The sequence below is a fragment of the Arabidopsis thaliana genome, chromosome 5 (genome assembly GCF_000001735.4).
Source record: "Arabidopsis thaliana chromosome 5, partial sequence".
Lineage (NCBI taxonomy): Eukaryota > Viridiplantae > Streptophyta > Magnoliopsida > Brassicales > Brassicaceae > Arabidopsis > Arabidopsis thaliana.
In genome coordinates, this window is record NC_003076.8 from 10410943 (window position 1) to 10417698 (window position 6756).

Below are 6756 nucleotides of genomic sequence, written 5' to 3' on the forward strand. Positions count from 1 at the left end.
GAGGTTTTGAGCAAAAACCAGCCATGTCAAAACCTTCAAACTCCTACATTCTCTTAAAGTCACAATAGAGAGATTATGGAAGCATGGAGTAGTGAGACTTTTAGGGAAGTCCAAACATGGATCACTTGGACGGTAACTGATACCCTTATTAAGTAGCAAAGATTCAAGCAAGTCCGACTAGGTTTGGCCTATAAGAAAGTCTAGACGTGGAGTAACTGAACTTACACCCTCTATGGTGTGTCATCTGCGTTTATCTCTATCTCAGAGATATCAGAACTCTGGAACTCAAGACGATGAAGATCAGCCAAAACTACCAACATTAAAATCACAATATGTGCCAACATTTTATTGAGAGATAAAGCTTGAGTACAACTTGCCAACCTTTGAAATTCTTACAAGCTATTTAAACATTAACATTCATTAGTGTGATTGGTAAAAGGTTTAGATGCTCCAATGATTCCAACACTTCCGCTAATTCAATATCATTAGGAACTCCTGAAGAAAAAATCTTCAAGACTTAGAGACTTAGTAGATTTAATATCCCACCAATACTTTGAAGTTTAGTGGTATAATCCTAATTCAAATAGATCAGTTTGCTTAACTTCTTTAAACTATCTGAAAAATAACGTATCCTTGTAAGTGATAAGCTAAGATACCGCAAAGAGACTAAACTCAAAAATTCATCTCGCTATGCGGTGCGACTTGCGTTCCAAGATAGATCCCATACCACAAGCATTGACCTATATGTAAAAAATTCTCCAGCGATGTGAACCAACTTGTTTTGTCGTAAGAATAAAGTTGTAAGTTGAGAATATTAGGAACCCTTTAATATTTTTGCAATCAGATTATTCATTATAAACAACCTTCTCATGATTCCACAACTGTTAGTATCGATCTGGAAAGTGACATAACATTGACCATGTCTTCACAATAAATCCTTCTTTTTGCTTCCCAAAGCTAGAAGCTATCCAAGTGGTCATAACCTGAACAGAGTCGTGCCTATGTGCAATTAAAATGGCATTTGTTTCAGGTAACAGAAATATAAAGATTTTTTAAGACCCCCAAATTTCATCAATGTAGTGTATCAGAATGGTTTTAGCAGATTCATTAATGGCTAAGCAACCCAAGTTTGAATTCGTTAGATAACTTTTTTTTTTTGCATTTATACACAATTAGACTTAGAATAAGGAAATTGAGAATTTCCAAACCGGTAAGGAAACTATCTCAAACCAAAAAAGTAATCAGAATCCTAAATTGAAAAGGATTCGAGTAGAGTTTATAAATAAATTTTTTGATTTAGGTTTTAGAAAGACAGAGAAATCAAAATTCCCAATTAGTTCTTATTCTTCCAAGTTCTAAGATTCATCTTTTTCTTCCACAGTTCTATTGGCACGGTGATTAAATGGGTGATATCTCATATTCTTCTTCTCCTTCGTTGGTGGTAAGTCTCTTTCCTCTGTTTCTTTCATATACAATTTTATAATCCTGAAAAAGTGACGAATTTGGTTTTTATGGTTTGTTTATTCACTTTCTTCCTTTGAGAACTATTGGAACATCCAAACATGACAGCTTTTTGTTTATTAACTTGTTTTTTATACTAGCTTTGTTTATGAACTATCATTGGCGCTGATTTGATAAATTGTTTATTTTTCAATCTTTAGAAACATGTCTTTTAGATCGTATCCAACTGGATCACAAAAAAGACAGAAGAAAGATAAAGATGATGCGTTTGTGAAGTCACAATCAGGTGCTATGCTTAAGTTTCTAAAAAACCTGAAATTCCTACTGAATCTATGGGAATAAACGATCAGCCGGATGATCCAATGGAGAATGAGAATGAACAAGATGATGAGAATGTTAACAAAGAAGATTATGAGAATGTTAACAAAGAAGACAATCAGAATGTTAATGAAGAAGATGATGGAAACGATATGAATACAGATGAGAACAATGTTGAATCTAAAGAGCATCATGGAGTTCCAGATTTTTATGATCGTGGAAACTGGGGAAAGGTTGAGTCTGGACTAAGAATTATTATGGTTGAAAAAGGTCCTGCTGCAAGACAACCAATTGATTTCACTTTTCCAAGAGAGAAGGTTAGTGGTCGACACTTCTCGCATTCATACTACCGACGAATTTTGAGTAATGGAGAGAAACAAGACCGTCGTTGGCTAGTTTACTCAAAGATATTAGATAAAATCTTTTGTTTTTGTTGTAAATTGTTTACTAGAGACAAAAATCCTAGTCACATGGCATCTAAGGGATTGAGTGATTGGAAAAATATTTTGGAACGGCTTAAGAAGCAGGAGACTAGTCATGAGCATATTAAATGCATAAGTCAATGGATGGATTTTGAATCAAGGCTAAAGAAAAATCAAACTATCAATAAGCATGTGCAACAAGAACTCAGGAAAGAGAGGAATTATTGGATGGATGTGATGCTTAGAATTTTTTTGTTGGTAAAAACTCTTGCTAAACAAAATTTAGCGTTTCGTGGAAGTAACGAAAAGCTAAAAGCAGATGGCAACGAAAATTTCTTAAGTTTATTGACATCATGGCTGAGTGGAATCCGGTAATGAGGGAACATGTTAGACGATATGAAGATCGTGAATCTCGTTACTATTTTCTCAGCAACAAAATTCAGAATGAATTGATCAAAAAGATAGCAGATGAGATCAAAGGTATGATCATTAAAAAGATTCAAGGTGCAAAATATTTTTATGTCATTGTTGATTGTACTCCAGATATTAGTCATCATGAACAAATGACTCTTATTCTTTGATGTGTTGATGTTCAACATCTTCAGCTAAGGTAGAAGAATATTTTCTCACGTTCTTGAAAGTTGATGACACGTCTAGAGAAGGGCTTTTTTGTGAGATTCAGAATGTGTTGGTTGCTCTTGGTTTAAACATTGATGATGTGAGGGGACAAGGATATTATAATGGGTACAATATGAAGGGAAAACATAAAGGAGTGCAAAAGAGATTCCTTGATGTCAATCCACGTGCATTTTATACTCTGTGTGGTAGTCATAGCCGTAATCTTGCACTTTGTGATATAGCGACCACTTCTTAAAAAGCAATTTTATTTTTTGGGATAATCCAGCATATTTATTGTTTATTTGCATATTCAATTAAGCGGTAGAAGATCTTAGAAGATATGATGGGAGGTTTGACGGTTAAAAATTTATAACAGACTCGTTGGGAGAGTCATGTTGAATGCGTAAAGGCAATAAGATTTCAAGCTCGAAAAATAAGAGAAGCTTTGATTTATATAGCAGAAACGACTGATGATCCAAAAGCACAAAGTGATGCTGAATGTCTTGCGACAAGTGAAACACATGGGATTGGTCATTATGAATTCTTGTTGTCTATGGTAATTTGGTACAAACTTCTATTTGCTGTTAACACCGTAAGCAAGAGTTTGCAGTCAGAAGACATGAATATTGAAGTTGTTGTTTCCCAGTTAAAAGGACTTGTTTCTTTTTTCAAAAGTATCGAGACACGGGTTTTGAGAGTGCAAAATCAGATGTTCAACCTATAGCAGAATCTATGGAGATTGAAACCATTTTTCTTACTAGGAAAAAACGTGTCATCAGAAGAAAGAAGTTTTTGGCGAGGAACCTGAGAGAGTTGACGAAACTGTGAATTTGTCTCCTGAAGAGTGCTTTAGAATTTCTTATTTCATCCAAGTTATGGATCAAGCTCTATATTCTCTTGAGACCAGATTTGAGCAATTTGAAAAGTATGAACAAACATTTGGTTTCCTATTTGATTTGGATAAACTGAAGTCTGCAAGTGATGATAGTTTGATGGCGTCTTGTGCAAATCTTGAAGAATGTTTAAAACATGAAAATCATTCAGACGTTATTGGGGATGATCTGTATTTTGAACTATCAGTTCTAAAAGATGCTTTGCCAGAAGATTGCAAGAGACCTATCGAGGTGTTGAACTTTTTAAAAAGAATGGAAGGTTGTTATCCAAACGAATGGATTGCTTATCGAATATTGTTGACGATTACAGTTTATGTTGCCTCAGCTGAAAGAAGCTTTTCAAAGTTAAAGTTGATCAAGTCTTATTTGCGATCAACTATGTCACAAGAAAGATTAAATGGTTTAGCTATCATATCCATAGAGAGAAAACTAGTTAGGAACCTAGATTATGAGCATATGGTGAAAGATTTTATCAAGACCGAAGGAAGGAAGATCGTGTCTTAGTGTTTTGTTTGTTTCTTATTTCTTTTATTTTTAAACTTTATCGTTTGGAATTTTCTTACATTTATTTTATTTAAAAGTTTTGTTACAAAAAAAAATTTTGGCCCCCAATAACCCTGGGCACGACACTGCTCCTGAATCACGTCATGCATTTTTACTCTTCTTACCAAACACAATCCATCAATAAATGTGCATGAACTAATGAACTAATTATATCATGGCTTGGTTTATCAGCTCCATCATCGTATCCTCTATAAATCTTTCACATATCTAAAATCTATCAACTCATCTTTCCTTATTTCGTAATCTCCCAAAAATAGAGAGCAATATAGGAAGCACGATTATACTCTTTCATCGTTCAAATTATCATACAAAACTTCAGAATATGAAGAATCTTATCTTACGTACTTGGAAACTGAACTTAAAACTTCGATTCCTCGACCCCATTCTTCTATCGTCTTTTTATATGATATCACCGTGCCAATAACATTAAGAGCAAGTTGCAAGCAACAACATTTTTGACTAATTTTTCTTGTAAGTTTGGGAATATGTGGATGACTTCTGAGTGCGACTTCTCCCAACGTTTCTTTGAAACAATTTCCATGCATCTTCTGGTGCCAAACAACTAAGTTCCATATCATCATTTACCTTCAGTTTTTTTACAAACTTCCTCTTGCCGAGTGGTCAACAATACTTTTCATCCATTTTCTTGTGTTATAAGTGGAACACTGATCTTATTTAGATCCACCTCACTTCATAAATCGTCCAATAACAATATAAATCTCTTTCTACTAAGGATATTATATTTGTCAATAGCCTTTTCCTTTTCTGTCTATTGTCAATATTCCTTACCAAACCCTAGTATTTTGCCGATCTGTTCTTGAATACTCTCAATCTGACAAATCTTTAGACACCACAACCCAAATCACAATATCAAATCAATTTCTTGAATCAAAGTATTGATCTGAGGTAGGGTTGTGATCTTGCCTACTCCACCCATACCGTAAAATCCTAGAGTTATTACATCATCTTTCAAGAGAAGGTTCCATTCCCGTTGAAAGACCATTTCCAAACCAACTACTGTAGGTGAAATGTACTTCTTCTCCAACTTAGGAATTACAATTTTGCTTGTAACCACTACAAAATATTATTCTTTAGCTTTAAGATTTTTGACTTCTTTCAACTTCCTGAATATTGTTTTACTGTAAAAAATGCTTAATTTATAAGTTTTAGAACAAATACTACACACAAAAATGTTCGATTTCGTTTGTGCTGGCACTTAACAAATCATTCACTTGAGACTCCATACCTTCGACCCTCAATAGCCATTACTAGACTTGAGCAAACTTTTATAGACCGTTATCTTCCTCAATCTTAACTATTGTCAAAAAATCATCACGTACCTCTACGAGCTCTTGCATCAGGAACTTCAATGACTCGATATTCTCCTTTTTGTGAGTGTGATTTTCATAACCACATAATCTTCCACTAATATGATCCAACACTTGATCACATGATAATTGTAATTGTACTCAAAGACAATTTCACATATTTTTTAAGAAATCTGGAACTAAACGCAAAGATGGGACATGTAAAAAGGAGAGAGACTAATCGGTATATATTGTAGTACCATTATTTTTTTAAGACATAGTTGAGAGATCGTTTTAAAACATCACATTAGAGCATCTCCAATGGTGAGAGGCCCCAACGGATTCTCAGCATTTTTTAAGAATAAATTTTTGAATTTGATGAGATTAGAGCTTATGTTGTTATTTTTTAATTTTGCAAATTCCAATGGTAGTCACTCTTTGTGGGGTTCTCGGGTAACGAAATAAATAAAAATTTTAAAAATTATTTTAATTCATAAAACTGAAAGACTATTACAATTCATAACATATTAAATATATATTAATTTCATACATTTGAAATAAATTTGCAAAAAAAAAAAAAAGAGAAACAATAAGTTGTTCAGTTGGATTGTTGCGAAATTATGTCCATATAAGCTCAACCAAATCAATTTTCAATTATTAATGCATATTTTGATCACAAACTTGATTTCGAATGCCCATCATATTTTCGAGATTTTGAGGCGTACCTGTAGAATACGATAAATCGATTTGTGAAGCTTGGTTTCCTTCAACATGTAGAAATTCTAAAACATCAAACTTGACGACATACTTTCATAATATTTTTATTATATTGCGGCGTAGTAGTCACTATCTTCCTCTTCTTTTCCTGCGAGGACTACATTGATGACAAAATCGCTGTGGTCTTGGTCAAGGAATCTGGCGTTACTCAATTCATTGTAGCAGTCAAGGTAATAAATAGCTTCCTCATGGTTGTTGGACAAAAACATTATTTTTATCTTATTCTGAGTAAAAGAAATGGATTGGTGGTATTTACTCAGGAGAAATATTACAAAAAGAGAATAGAGAAAGGAGTGGTAAAGGAAGAAGATATGGAGTTTTACCTCTTTGCCTCCAAGCCTTCAAGTGGTGCTGCCATCTTCAACCTCTAAACACATCTCTCTCCCTCTTTATTAA

General features: G+C 33.8%; 1 pseudogene across 1 annotated transcript; it reads right to left on the reverse strand.

Moving 5' to 3' along the window:
• Positions 1 to 4608: 4608 nt before the first annotated feature.
• Positions 4609 to 5151, reverse strand: AT5G28469 (annotated as a pseudogene). Its single transcript has one exon.
• Positions 5152 to 6756: the final 1605 nt, after the last annotated feature.